The 15,424-nt window shown below is 42.5% G+C and overlaps 1 protein-coding gene across 1 annotated transcript in view; it reads right to left on the bottom strand.

The window, feature by feature from the left end:
- TMEM200A (transmembrane protein 200A) overlaps positions 1–15,424 on the bottom strand; it is a 673,457-nt gene that overhangs the window by 2,739 nt on the left and 655,294 nt on the right. The gene's annotated exons all lie outside the window — the stretch shown is intronic.

Raw genomic sequence — 15,424 nt, 5'->3', positions numbered from 1 at the left:
AACGGAGGTCTCTGCAGGGAACGTAAGTTTTGATGGCTGAAGATATGAAGAGGGGGGCCAGACCAGACCTGGCCTGAAAGGCCATGCATCCTAGTTTGAATAATGCGCGTTCCCGAATGGGAAGCCAGTGAAGGGTCTTCAACAGAGGAGAGGTATGGTGGAATCTGGGGAGACCAAATGCAAGACGGGCCGCCTGGTTCTGAACAAGTTGGAGCCTACGCAAGCTGTACTGTGGGATGCCGTTGAACAGGGCATTCCCGTAGTCCAGGCGGGATAGGACCAGTGCGGACATAATCAGTTTGAGTGCAGGGAAGGAAAAGAAACGAGATATAGTGCGGATAGTACGGAGAGTGAGAAAGCAAGAAGATACCACGGAACCTATCTGGGAGTGCATTGTGAGTTTATCATTGAGCTTGATACCTAAGGTCTTAACTGAGGAAACAGGAGTAGGGGGAGAGCCGAAAGAAGGGGGCCAAAATAACGAGTTCCAGGGACTGGAGCAACCACCCGTAAGCACCAGTTCCGTCTTATCGGGGTTGAGCTTCAGGTGGTTGAAATTCATCCAGTCCCTGATGAAAAACAGAATAGATTGGAAATTAGATATAGAGTCAGGGGAAGAGGAGAGGTTGAAGATGAGCTGGAGGTCACCGGCATAATTATACGCCGTGACCTCCAGCTGCTGAAGAGCAAAGATGAGAGGGGAGATGTACAGATTGAATAACAGGGGAGACAGAGAAGAACCCTGAGGCACCCCGCACTGGACCTTACAGGGGGTAGCTGAAAACTCCCCAAGACGAACCGCCTGGGTCCGGTCCCTCAGGAAGGATGAAAGCCAAATGAGGGCCGTTCCTCCGATGCCCGCCGCCCTGACACGGGAGAGTAAGATGGAGTGATCCACCGTGTCAAAAGCGGCGGATAAATCAAGGAGGACCAGCGCCTGAGGTTGACCGTTGTCCATACCCTCCCTGAGGGTATCCAGCACAGACACCACCACTGACTCTGTCGAGTGCCTTGGCCGGAACCCCGCCTGACAGGGGGCCAGCACCCCATTCTCCTCGACATAGGAGCTGAGCACAGAGGTGACGTGTCGCTCAAGCACCTTACCCAGAAAGGGTAGCAAGGAGATGGGGCGGTAGTTAGCCAAGGCAGAGGGGTCAGCTCCAGGTTTTTTCAGAATGGGAACAATGGTGGCAGATTTCAGTGACGGGGTCACAACACCCTGAGCCAAGGAGTTATTAAGAAACATGAGAGGGGGTAGGGTGCACACAGAGTAGATCTGCCGTAGGATGTGTGCAGGGCAGATGTCAGCTGGGGAACCAGATTTGATTTTAGGGAGAAGGGAAAGGAAAACTTCCTCGGAGAGAGGGGGGAGAGAGGTGAGTGAAGCATGGACAGGGGGTGGCTGGGGATCAACAAATGAGGGGGACGGAGGAGGGATATTGGTTTTAATGGTCGCAATTTTTTCCACAAAGTAGGAGTTCAAAGAATCACAGAGATTTTGAGAAGGAAGAGGTTTCAGTGAAGTCCTGTCGGAGAAAGCCAGGTCATGAGTGATGGAAAAGATCTCCTTAGGTTGGTTCTCAGCTGCTAAAATTTTGGCGGAGAAATAAGCCTTCTTGGTCTCTAGAATGCTTTTTTTGTAAGCCCCTAAAAGGAGAACATAGCGGGACTTGGAGATGGGACAGTAGTCCTGTCTCCATCTACGTTCTGCCTGTCGGACCGTGAGTTTCTGCTCTTTTAGTTCTTTACTGAACCACCGGTTTGCGTCTTTAGGACGCCTAATCGAGGTACGCCGAAGGGGGGCCATGCAGTCGCTTCCCTCCGTAAGCCAGGAATTAATGGCCTTAGCTTGGGCGGCAGACGCCAAGTCCGATAGAGTGGGAGAAGAGGCCAGTAGTGAGGAAGTAAGGTCCGATAGGTTAACTTTGCCCCAATTGCGAGCCCAAGAGTTTTTGGCGAGGGTAGGCCGCTTGGTCAAGCAGAGGCAGAGAGAAAAGGAGATTAGGAAATTATCTGACCAAGTGCAAGGGGACACAGTGAGTGAGGAGAGGGGACAGTTGAGGGACCAAACTTGGTCTAAGGTGTGACCGTGGATATGAGTGGGGATGTGGACCAGGGAGGAAAAATTGAGTGACAATAAAGTTTCTGAAAATTCTCTAGAAGAGGAACATTCCTTGGGGTCGGAGGGCCAGTAGTTAAAGTCCCCAAGGACCAGCACCGAAGCATAATTAACAGCCAGGGTGCCAAGTAGATCTTGAAAGGCAGGGAGAAAAGAGGGAGTGGGTTGTGGTGGACGATATACCAGCACACAGGCTAGGTGAGGGGAGAAAGAAGAGGAGCAGACCACTAAGTGGTCAATTCCTCCCATAGGGGGAGAGGGAAGAATCTGAAACTGAAAATCCGTGCGGGCAATGAGGGCAACGCCTCCACCCGTTTTCCCTAGTGGGCGGTCGGCGCGGATGGAATAGTATGATGAGGGGAGGGCAGCCAGTAGGGACGGGAGGGAAGACTCACAAAACCACGTCTCAGTTAGGAATAAAAGATCGGGTTTATCCGTATCTAGAAGTATGAATAGATCCTGATGATGTTTGATGGCTGACCTGGTGTTTAGTAACATAATAGATAGTGGGGGAGGGAGAGTGTCAAGAGTGGGCGTCGACTGACGTGCCGATGGAGAAGCAGAAGAGAGGGAGCAGCCCTGAGGGCAGGCTTGGCAGGGGGAAAAGCAGCCTGGTGAATAGTGCGGGGGTCAAGGGGCCAAGGACCTTGTAAAAGAGTGAGATCGGCTGAGGTGTAGCGAATAGGGAGGCCAGGGGGAGTTGCCCCTAGCCCCTGCCGGCCGCTGACCGGCGCAGACGGGCTTAACTCAGGCGCAACTCCGGCGCGCCTTCGTCGCGCCCGCTGCGCTCGTCCGCTGCGCTGCCGCATATAGCCTCTTTAAATAGGGAGTATCGTGGGGGGGGGTGGCTAACAATTACATTGAGCTGAGTAGCCCAAGCCAAGATGGCGCCCGCGTCCGCGGGAGCCTGCCACACAACGCTCGGCCCACGGTGATCCTCTGAGCCCCTAGATGTAAAGCAAGTTAGTCAACCTGTCAACTTTGAGGTACAGGTGAGTTAGCACAAACACAGTAAAATATCAGATAAAAATTATGACTGCTCGTAATCAGCAGCACAATCGAATTAAAAAGTGGAGAAAGGGTCCACAGCTCGTCAGCAGTCACAGGTGAGACCCTCTGCCACCGGGTCGTTTGCTATCACCCGCCGAGAGCCGGGAGTGCTCCTAAATAGGGAGTATCGTGGGGGGGGGTGGCTAACAATTACATTGAGCTGAGTAGCCCAAGCCAAGATGGCGCCCGCGTCCGCGGGAGCCTGCCACACAACGCTCGGCCCACGGTGATCCTCTGAGCCCCTAGATGTAAAGCAAGTTAGTCAACCTGTCAACTTTGAGGTACAGGTGAGTTAGCACAAACACAGTAAAATATCAGATAAAAATTATGACTGCTCGTAATCAGCAGCACAATCGAACTAAAAAGTGGAGAAAGGGTCCACAGCTCGTCAGCAGTCACAGGTGAGACCCTCTCCCACCGGGTCGTTTGCTATCACCCGCCGAGAGCCGGGAGTGCTCCTAAATAGGGAGTATCGTGGGGGGGGTGGCTAACAATTACATTGAGCTGAGTAGCCCAAGCCAAGATGGCGCCCGCGTCCGCGGGAGCCTGCCACACAACGCTCGGCCCACGGTGATCCTCTGAGCCCCTAGATGTAAAGCAAGTTAGTCAACCTGTCAACTTTGAGGTACAGGTGAGTTAGCACAAACACAGTAAAATATCAGATAAAAATTATGACTGCTCGTAATCAGCAGCACAATCGAATTAAAAAGTGGAGAAAGGGTCCACAGCTCGTCAGCAGTCACAGGTGAGACCCTCTGCCACCGGGTCGTTTGCTATCACCCGCCGAGAGCCGGGAGTGCTCCTAAATAGGGAGTATCGTGGGGGGGGTGGCTAACAATTACATTGAGCTGAGTAGCCCAAGCCAAGATGGCGCCCGCGTCCGCGGGAGCCTGCCACACAACGCTCGGCCCACGGTGATCCTCTGAGCCCCTAGATGTAAAGCAAGTTAGTCAACCTGTCAACTTTGAGGTACAGGTGAGTTAGCACAAACACAGTAAAATATCAGATAAAAATTATGACTGCTCGTAATCAGCAGCACAATCGAATTAAAAAGTGGAGAAAGGGTCCACAGCTCATCAGCAGTCACAGGTGAGACCCTCTGCCACCGGGTCGTTTGCATGAACCCACCCACAATAAAGTAAGCACATTTCTATTCACAAACTGCAGCCCAAAAAAACCCAGACCATTTGAAATGTACTCCAGCTCAGGACCAGAGTAAGTCAAGCACCAAACATGGCCAACCACTGGTAGTTGAACACTCTCCCTTAGAAAAGAATAGTTGTAGGCACTTGAAATACCTCATAGGAAATAATATTAGTTTTTTTAAAATATTAATTTATTGAAACAACTTGTTACATACAAGTCGAGAGCATACAATATGGAGACATTGTCAAAGTGGGTCGTAAGGTCATTGTGCAAGTAAGCCAGCCTGAAGTAGCACATACAGCAAACAACCTCTCCTTGCCCCTCCTCCCAACAGTTATAGACAATACAATACAGATGGTGATTGTAATCCTCCCTTGCTTCCTAGTTTGCTCCTTGGCCTTCCCGTGCATGCATTCTAGCGCAGCCTGCTCTCGCTAATTCAGTGCGGCAGCAACTCCGCTTTTAAGGTATGTGGTGGGTGGTCCTCAAATATCTAATGGTCTGGAGCACGCTGGCATGAGCTCCCAATATCCGCAGAGCTGCACCTGGCAGTGGGCAGCATCCGACAACCATGCGGCATCTGCCGGCACAGGCCGCCGGTCCCAATGTATAGCTACCCTGCGCTTGCCCAATAAGAGCAGCATCGCTATCAGACGCCTGTGCGCGATCAGTGTCTTTTAGACATCCCCTAGTAGGCAAGTCAAAGGGTGTGGTGCTAAGTGGGTGCCGTTGATCATGCTGATTGTGTCGCACACCCTTGTCCAAAACTCTGCCACTGCCAGGCAGTCCAGGCCAAGTACAGGAAGGTGGCCTCTCCCGCCGAGCAGCAGTCTGAGATATCCTTCAGTCCCATTTTGTGCAGATGCAGGGGGTGTGGTACACCCAGTGAAGATACTTAAAGTGGATTAGACGCAGTCTGTAGTTGGAAGATAGTCTCTCTATCTGCCCACCGCAATGTGCCCAACTTGCTTCCAGAATCTCACTCCCACTCCTCCTGCGAACGAGACGCACCCTGTTGTGGTAATTTTATAGTGATGGAGTAGATCCTTGAGACAAGCTTACGCGGCGTAGCCTGAAATAAGATTACCTAAATTAAATTTGTTAAATTAGTTAAAAATATAACAAAATTAATTTTGATGTTAAAAGTATCTAAAAATAAAACATTTATATTTACAAGTTACAGTTTATTAATTTTTTTGCAAATTTAAAAAGTACTCTAACAGTTTTAATAATATATAATTGAATGACTTTTAATTTATTCTATGCATCATTTGTTTAACTGTAGGTGGGGATTTGTTTTATACTTTAACCGTCAGAAAAACAATTATAATTTAATTTATTATATCCAAAATAATTACATTTTAAATTTAACATTTTAATGATGTCATTTTTTGTACATTGTTCTACATTTAAAATAAACCTATCACATTTTGAACAATGAAAAAAAATATGGAAACATGCAAAGAACTCCAGCTTGACTGTGGAGTCTCCTTGTAGTAAAGTATAGGGAAAATTTAGAAACGTTTATAAAAATCCCCCCAAAAATTATAAGTATCTTTGTGATGAATGTTAATGTAAATTATTTGTATACATTTATTTCAAATATAGAACTAAATACATAAATGCTACAGCACTATTACCTTCATTTTGAATTATATATTAAATTCTGAAAAAATATAATAAATACAACTAAACATGTTTTTCTGAAGTTTAAATTAAAAACATTATTATTTTCACCTAAAGTAAAAATAGAACTTTATTACCCATTAATAATTCATAAAAGTGGTGCACAGAAGTTAACATCTATGTAACTTTATTTTCATAAAAAGTAATTATATTATTTTTTACATGCTGAAAAATTATTAAAATACTTTATGATTATGTAAAAGTATGCACTATTTTTGTAAAACAAATTCTACAGTATATTTAATTTTATTTGTAACTATTTTGAATATGTAAATGTAATGTTATTTCCTGAGTGGTTTCAAGTCTGTACCTTAATCAAATGTTCGTGGTAAGGGGTTTTAAAGCAGTGGTTGGCCAGGTATATGTTAGACTTTCTCCAGGCCTTAGCTGGAGTACTTTACTACTGTCTTGAGTCCCTTTTTGGCTGTAGTAATCATGGAAGAGCAGTCTGTGAATAACTATGGGCTTACTGCTTTATGTTGGGTTGGCATTCCTACCTAAAGTCCCTCCTTGACCTCTAATAAACCTCACTTTCCTTCTTCCTTAACCCTTTCCCTTCATTTGTAAGTATTCCCCCTTTTCTATTCAGTCCCCATTGTCCCTCCTGCATCTATTAGTAAAATGCATACTTACATGTGGAGACATTTTTTAGTATGCGTGGTAGTGCTACAATATGTACAACAAAATGTAGTTTGCAAAAAAGGCCATAGAGAATTTAGATTCAGCCTTTTGAATTAGGTAAATGTGCTTGTATACATTACTCCTTTTGCAAAACATTGTCTCTAGAGATGCAAGAAAACATAACACTGCGTGAAATAAAGGCCCCATGTCTCAGCTGAGTTGTGCAGCTAGTAAGAAGAAGCAAGTGCCTTTTAACATCTCAGGTGTGCAGCATAATTTGTAACTGCACACTCTGGAAATAATTATTTCTTTTCAAATACACCCTCATTGTAAATATTAACATGCCAAAGCAATAAAGCAGTTATCTTCTATGCTCTTCATCAAATTCTGTTTCATACAGTTTTTTTTATATGCCCGCTTTTTGAAAGGCTAGCAACATTTTTGTGGTAAAGTAAATGAAATGTAGCTTCGCAAGAGAATACGGTGTATTTGTGTTTCATTACACTGTCGACCAATTACACTGTTTTGTTATCCATTTCCGTTGTTTTTATAGAGTTGACTTATCTTGCAGTAGTTACAAAATGCTTAGTGGGGAATTTCAAAATAATTGTGAAAATACATAAGAATGCATATAGATTATGATATCAAACCAGTGGGTTCAATTGGAGGCAAAGGGGAAGGGGATTAAAGCGTGAACATGAATGGGCACAGCCAACACCCAAAAATTGACAGTTCCTAATGCCACTATGATACTCATGAAGCCATCAAACTGCCAGTGGTTTGGCCACAATTCATTAGGTCGAGAGGTGTTTGGGTTTATAATCTTCATGTAACTAGATGGCCTGCAGAAGATGGTATAGGAAGAGACATGTTTGATCCTAGGACATGTCTTGGAGGGGTTGAAGACTGTTTTACGGTCTGGCAGCAAACATCAGTCGGGTCGAGAGCTGGTCTGCTGGAATTCACAGCACTGTTTTTTCTAGACTAATTGTTGGATCTTCTAGAGATTTACAGTATTTTTGGAAAGTAATCTATTTTGGTTTGAAGATGACCTACTCATAGATAACACTCTGAAGGGGACGCTAGGTGAAAAGAGTGAAGTAGTATTAGTAGTGTGGGTTTTTTCATCATGCTTTCACTGTTTTAGGTAGGACTTACTAGGCAAAGCAGCTGTCAGTTGGGCAAGTGTGATTCCTTAAACATCAGTACCGCAAGAATATCAATATCACTGTCAAAGTCGGCTGGGACTCAGGCTTGAACTTATGCTTAGAAGTGTTTTGTGTGTAGGAAAAGAGTAATTTTCTTAACTTTCGATGGTGCCATTCAGTTATGTTTGTTTTACCAATGTGGGATTTTAGTAGGGGGTCTTATTCAATGTAGATGTTCATAAAAGGGAAAAGGTGGAGATGATGTTTTCTGATTGACTGTGTTGAAGACTACCCAAAGACCACAGAAGGCCATAATACATTGTCAAGGATATATCCTCTTTGACCCCCAAAAATTACCAGCTAGTGGAGACAGCTAATTGACATGTTTCAAGGAGGATACATTGTTAATATGAGCTCATAGGTGTAGAGCTGTTGCCGTTTGAATAGGTTACAGGAAAGATAGGTGTATAACATGATGGGCTGTAAGCAAGCCATTTTGGATTACTTGTGGTTTCTTCAAGAGTAATAGGATTTGGTCTGTTTTACGAATGGAGGGGAAAGTGTAAGTGTAGAAGTACGTATTTGCGGTACTGAGGATTAGTTTATCCTTTTCAGGATTTAGCGAATGTACATGTGACTATGTCATCCTCATACGTAGTAGTTTGAGGGAATTGATGATTTCATCAAAAATCACGACTGCAAAGCACACTGTAAGGAGATAAGCCTGCAACTGAGAGTATCTAAACCTTTTCCCGTTCCTGCTTGCTGTAACTGACTTTTATTGAGGTATGGAGCATTGCATGTATGCTTCAGCCCTCATTTATCTTTACAAATGAACAGTGCCCTACAACCATGTGCTGGCTACAAACGTTAAAGTTGTGTAAACTGACAACAGTCAGGCAAGCTGGTCTGTATAGGTGAATTCTGTGCATATTAAAGTGACACCATTTAAATATGATACTACTTGTGTCGGTAACTGACCAATGACTTGTGACCGTAATTGTGATCACACACCACTGATTCATCCATCTCTGAATCCGAAATAGGAGGGAGAACCGCTTTGCTCTCCACCTCCATTTTACGGTCGAGCCTAGACAGGCTTGCGCTCTCTGCAAGACATGTTGTATTCTATTCTATGTGTATGAAAAAATTAACTGCTTTCTATTGGATGTTGGCTGTGCCATTCAAAAATGTAGCCTTTGTATTGGTGTTGTGTTGTAAAAGTCCCTCCCTTCTCTCCTTCGGGCGATTTTACTTAGTGAGTATTTATTTTGACCATCACACTGTGTAGCGTGTGATGGCCCCTGTCTACAGAGACATGCATCTGTTAGCAATTATCCTTATTGTAACTGAAGTCTAACTTCCATTCTGACCTAAAGAAGCTCTGTTGCTTTGTTTCTGTTTCAGCTTGCATCTGTTAGCAATTATCCTTATCTTAACTGCAGGTTCACTTCAATTCCAACCTAAAAAACCCTGTGCCTTTTTTTATGTTTTAACGTGCATCTGATATGAATTATCCTGATGGTAAGTGCAGTATGACATTTATTCCAACATTCAAACTTAAAAATGATATAAAAAACAGAGCATTTTATTTGACTTATTTTAAACATTGCGTGTTATTCATTAAATAATACGGTAGAGCGTTTTTAGTTTCCTTTTCTGTTGAAGTTGCTGAGGTTTATTTTCCGTTTTGACAGCGACATTGGCAGAGATGCTGGAGTCATGTAAGGTGTGGCCAGAAGTAAATCCCAGTGCATATGCACTTGTTTCGGCACCAGCTTTTTAGAGCTAACGATGGTGAGCACCGGCAGGACCCTGGCTAATTAAAACTGGTCTTATTAAAAAATACGTTAGCATTTTTAGTTTCTTTTTTATGTTGACGATGTCAGGTTTTGTTTTCCGTTTTGCCAGTGGACATGGGCAGAGATGCTGGAGTCATGTAAGGTGTGGCTGGAAGTAAATCGCAGTGCATATGCACTTTTTAGAGCCCACGATGGTGAGCACTGGCAGGACCCGGGCCAATTAAAGCTGATGTTATTAAAAAATAAGTTAGAGCATTTTTAGTTTCCTTTTCTGTTGCCGTTGCTTATTTTCCGTTTTGCCAGCGGACACGGTCAGGGAGGCTAGAGTCATGTAAGGTGTGTCTGGAAGTAAATCGCAGTGCATATGCACTTGTTTCGGCACCAGCTATTTAGAGCTTACGATGGTGAGCACTGGCAGGACCCGGGCCAATTCAAGCTTGTGTTATTAAAAGTACGTTAGAGCAATTTTAGTTTCTTTTTCTGTTGATGTTGTTGGAGTTTGTTTTCGGTTTTGCCAGCGGACATGGGCAGAGATGCTGGAGTCATTTAAGGTGTGGCTGGAAGTAAATAGCTGTGCATATGCACTTTTTAGAGTTAACGATGGTGAGCACCGGCAGTACCTGGGCCAATTAAAGCTGATGTTATTTAAAAATAAGTTCGAGCATTTTTAGTTTCCTTTTCTGTTGTCGTTGTCGGGGTTTGTTTTCTGTTTTGCCAGCGGACATGGGCAGAGATGCTAGAGTCACGTAAGGTGTGGCTGAAAGTAAATTGCAGTGCATATGCACTTGTTTCGGCACCAGCTTTTTAGAGCTAAACATGGTGAGCACCGGCAGGACCCGATCAAATAAAGCTGGTGTTATTAAAACATACATTTGAGCATTTTTAGTTTCCTTTTCTGTTCTCGTTGTCGGGGTTTTTTTACCGTTTCGCCAGCGGACATAGGCAGAGATGCAGGAGTCATGGAAGATGTGTCTGAAAGTAAATCGCAGTGCATATGCAGTTGTTTCGGCACCAGTTTTTTAGAGCTAACAATGGTGAACACCAGCAGGACCCGGCCCAATTAAAGCTGTGTCTGTTGGTGAGATTAATACAACTATACCAAACAGTTTTATTATTATTAAAAAACCACTGAACATTTTATTTCATTAATATTAAGTATTGCGTGTTAATAAAAAATATGGTATATCATTTATTTTTTCCTTTTCTGTTGACGTTGTCGGGGTTTGTTTTCCGTTTTGCTACCACTGCTCTTTCATACTTTCACTGCTCTTTAATACTTTTTATATATTAAACGCCAATATACGGTCAGACCTATTGGCACTGCCAATGCTTGCTCAGTTTGGACCAGTTCGCTAAAGCCATTTTACAAATTGGAAAGATTTTACTGCCTTGTAAAAAGGATTTCACTCAAAACCCCTGGCAAAATCAACAAAGACACAATATAAAGGGGTTTTATCTTTTGGCAGCGTAAGGCCAGTTATGAAACACAGAGAGCAGACAATCCTTTTCGAAATCCTGATTGGGTGTCTGAAGTTGTATTATTGCCTTCAACTTAAACAACTTTTTCCTTTACTAAAATCTGGGTTCAAACTTAACTGAAGGACTTAGCATAGAAAGAAGACTATAATATTAGGGTCACTTTTAATTGCACTTTTAAATATTGGAGCCATCACTGATCAATACTAAATTGTGGGTAATTTACCAGTATCTGAAAAACAAAGAGAAAGGGTTGTAAAAGAGAGCCCACCACTCCATATTTTTTTAAGGTGTGTCAGATGACCAGCCGTTAGGATCTTGCACATTAGATCTTTTGGAGCTTTTGATTAGGTCAGATCAGAGCATTTGTGAAGTTATAGAAAAGTGATCAGGTCTTGTATTGGGTAATCTAGTAAAAAGGAAACTTTATTGTTTGTATATGTCTGAGATGTACCAAGCCCACATATCACTATCTATTATCAGAAAAGTGTTATTGATACTTTTTATGTGCATCTATTTACATCAACAGCCAAACTGTTTGATCTTTGTTGGAGATAAGGTTTTTTGTTGCCTTTCACAATGTTTTCTTTTTACAGATTATGGTGCTTGGCACCACTGTTTTCTGTGCATTGCTTGCAATAGAGTTGGCAAAGTTGGAATTGTACTACTGGAGTACGAGATACCTGAATTATGCCATGCACTACCAGTCTCTACGAGACAATGTTATCATCAAGCCAGGTAATAAGGGTGCAGGATGTTGAGCCTGCCCTGATCCCCGTATTACTTTACACGAGGCAAGTTATTCTAAATAAAAGAAATGTAATATTTTTCTATTTGGTGAATAAAAAACCATTGTTAATAATTTGATCTAATTGCTTCCTGTCCAGCGAACAATTTGAAAACGCTGATTGAAACTTGAATGAGGAAACGCTAAGCATTCTATGCGTCTTTCCTTTGCCTTGGAATTGGATCTTGAAAATACCAAAATTCTTTATAAAATCCAACCTTAATTGATCAACAAAATACAAATCACGTTATTGGGGCAAATGCTCCTTCCAGGTCGTGGTCTAAATCTGCATTCTCCTGCAATAATCTTTGTGTTTTTTGGGTCCTGTTGAGCTGCTACCACAGCTCCCAATTTTCATTACAAGGGTCTAATTCTTGGAACATGGAACCTGCTGATTATCACAGATGAGAAATAAAGGCTGTGTGAGCTGATATACTGCTCTGAATTGCAAACTGCTGTTACAGAAACAATCTGCCCATCTGGCGATCAGCAATGGGTCTCACCTCACAAGAACCTGATATTTTCAATCAATTAGTAACTGAAACGTGCTTAAAGACAGACTCTGGCCCTGAACTATTATTAACATTGACACAGGGCTATGTTATATGTTCAGTTCACCGAGGCACTTGAATGGGTGGAGGTGTAGAAATTCCTAAGGAAACTATTAAATGCTCTATATGGAGCATTTTGCCTTTGCAGAAGGTAGAATACCTTTATGTTTCATTATACTAGGTAATCAATACCTATACAATAACACATTTGTTGATTTACTGATCCACAATCTCTATAAAAAACTTTGTGAACTCTAATAGAGAGACAATATCAGCATTGTACTTTAAGACAAAGTTAGTTGTACTCTGCGATTTAAATATTTATTACGACAGTGCATTGGATAATAATACTTCACAGTTTGTCAATATATTTCGATATTGGATGTACAGCAACATGTTCAATGCCCAACCCAGCTAGCTGGACACCTCCTTGACCATATCTATCCTAAATCAAATTTAGAAACATTTGAAGCTATTAGAGAAGTTGAATGGTCAGATCCTAAGGCGATTTCTTTCCACTTATGTATGAAAAAAGACAGGCCATCAGCTTTACCAGCCAAAAAAACTAATTATCGCACTTGGTCTAGACTCACCGGTGAAAAAACACAAAATGGAGGAAGCTGTTAATCGGTTTAATACTTGGATTTCAAATGCTTTACATGAGGATTTACCTAAATATGTTGGCGTGTCCCATCAGAAAACCCCATTGGATGCCTGGTTTTCACTTGAACTAACATTAGCAAAATGGAAATGGAAACAGCTTGAGAGAGCATGGAGACACTCATATGCTGAGTCATATAAAGAGGCATACAAACAGCAACACAGAGCCCATAAAACACTAATGAGAACCATTAGCTGCGGCTACTATCAGAATAAAGAAGAACATTCCTACAGCAAAAAAAGCCTTCTAAGGAACTCTTTTCAGTTTATAATTCTTTGGTTAAAAATAAGAATTACTTTGCACTGAGCAGGCTGTGTTCTTCCAGAATACGATCTAAACCTTAATGTCATCTTTAAAATCAGTCACTACAACGGGTAAAAGGTTGATTTTGTAAATCGTGCTGTCACATCTTGGCCTACCTTTACCCCTGTAACTGAGGAGGTGGTAGCATCTAACATTTCCCTAATAAATTCAGCCTCACTATTGGATTCTTGTCCAGTTAAGATTTTTACAAACTGGCTTCATTCCATTAAAGACTAACATATGCAATAAATCTTTGTCAACTGTTACTGATCCTTCCTTTTGCAGAATAGCACCAGTGGCGTAGCTGGGGAGGGTACGGGGAACAAAGTGCCGGTCCGCCAGAGGTGGTACTTTTTTGGGGGCGGTGGCAAGTGGTTTTCTTTTTTTTTAATTGTAATTTCCGCATTTTCTGTTGACTTCCAGCCCATACCTACGGGCCTGGGTTGCAGCCCACTCCTCTGACTACGATGGCAGGGTTGTGCTGCTCGCCACCCCCTCCCACCCGCTCCTACCTGCACCTGCAGCAAACTCAAAGACCACCCGGGCATCAACAGCTCTAGCTACACCACTGAACACCACTTGTCTTTTCCTTCTTAAAATGGTAAACTTTAGACCCAAACCAGTTTATAAATTACCGCCCTATCTCACGGTTTCCTTTTCTTACTAAAATCGTAGAGAATTGGGTCGAAAATAGCGTCCCCAATAATTATAAATCAGGGTTGGGATCCTCTCTTAGTACAGAAATAATGCTCATGACGTCTATCAAAGTTCACAAGATTTTGGATGGGGGGGCTCAGAGGCTCTCATCCTGCTTGATTTGTAGGCAGCATTTGGCACTGTCACAAGCTGCCTTGTTAGCAATATTAAATATGATTGTCTGCATGATAACACTCTACGCCAGTTTGAATTCTTGGAAAGCAGAATACAAGCCTTTCAAATGGCTTTACTTTATTCAGACTTTAAGGATATACCTTGAGGGGTTCCCCAAGGATAAGCCTCAAGTCCGTCTCTATTTGATGCATATGTTGCTCCTTTGGCCGACCTAACTGCCTCTAGTGGGTTTCAATTCAATGACTATGTGGGTGATACTCAGATTATCATCCCTTTAGAGAGCGTTCTAGGCCAGTTCCAAGACCAATTCAAAAGTTGCCAGATGAAGGTGGCAGACTTCATGAATGCCAACTCCCTGCAGTTAAATTCAGCTAAAACGGAGGTGCTGGTATTCTGTTCCACTGAAAATTGGTCCTCTTTATGGTGGTCTCAAACACAAAGAGAATGTCGCAAACCTGCAAGTACTGCCAGTAACTTGGGTGCCTCGTTTGATAATAAGCTATCATTTGAACATCAAGTTAACAAGTTAGCAACCACGTTTTTATAATAAAACGGGTGAAAAAAAAGATCCTACCTTTCATACCTCAATATTCCAGGCAGCTCTTAGTGCCATCATTGATTCTTGGTAGAATGCCTTATTGCAATGTATTACATGTTGGCCTACCCATCCTTCTTATGGAAAGATTGCAAGTGATCCAAAATGCAGCACCCAAACTGATTTTTGATATTCGAAAGTTGGACAGTGTGTTTGCTCATCTTCAGAAATTGCACTGGCTTCCAGTTCAAAAGCAATGTTACTTTTAAGGTATTTATGACACATCCTTTTATCCTATGGCCCCAGCTCACACTACTTATATTTCCAGTATGATCAGAAATTAAGAGACATCTAGGCTGCTTTGCTCCTCCTCTGGTACTTGCTCAATATAACAAATATAACAATATAACAAAGTATTGAAGAGTTAGTTTCAGTGATTACAGTACAAGCCTGGAATCAACTCCTGATCATCTTATGTTCAGAAACTAACTTTTAAAAATGTCATACATTTTTAAAGATTCACTTTTTATTGAATATTGAAAATATTTAGGAAATGTTCCCCCTTTTCTACCTACATATTATAGCGCCAGGACGCCCTCGGGTAATCACATGCTCTGCAAAATTAATAATAAATAAGAACACTGGTTCGGCTCCTTCTACAAACCTCAGACATGGATCAACAGACATTGTCAACCAGCAGGGAATAAA

Source organism: Lissotriton vulgaris, chromosome 6, assembly GCF_964263255.1.
Source record: "Lissotriton vulgaris chromosome 6, aLisVul1.2, whole genome shotgun sequence".
Lineage (NCBI taxonomy): Eukaryota > Metazoa > Chordata > Amphibia > Caudata > Salamandridae > Lissotriton > Lissotriton vulgaris.
This window is presented reverse-complemented; position numbering and strand designations above follow the sequence as displayed.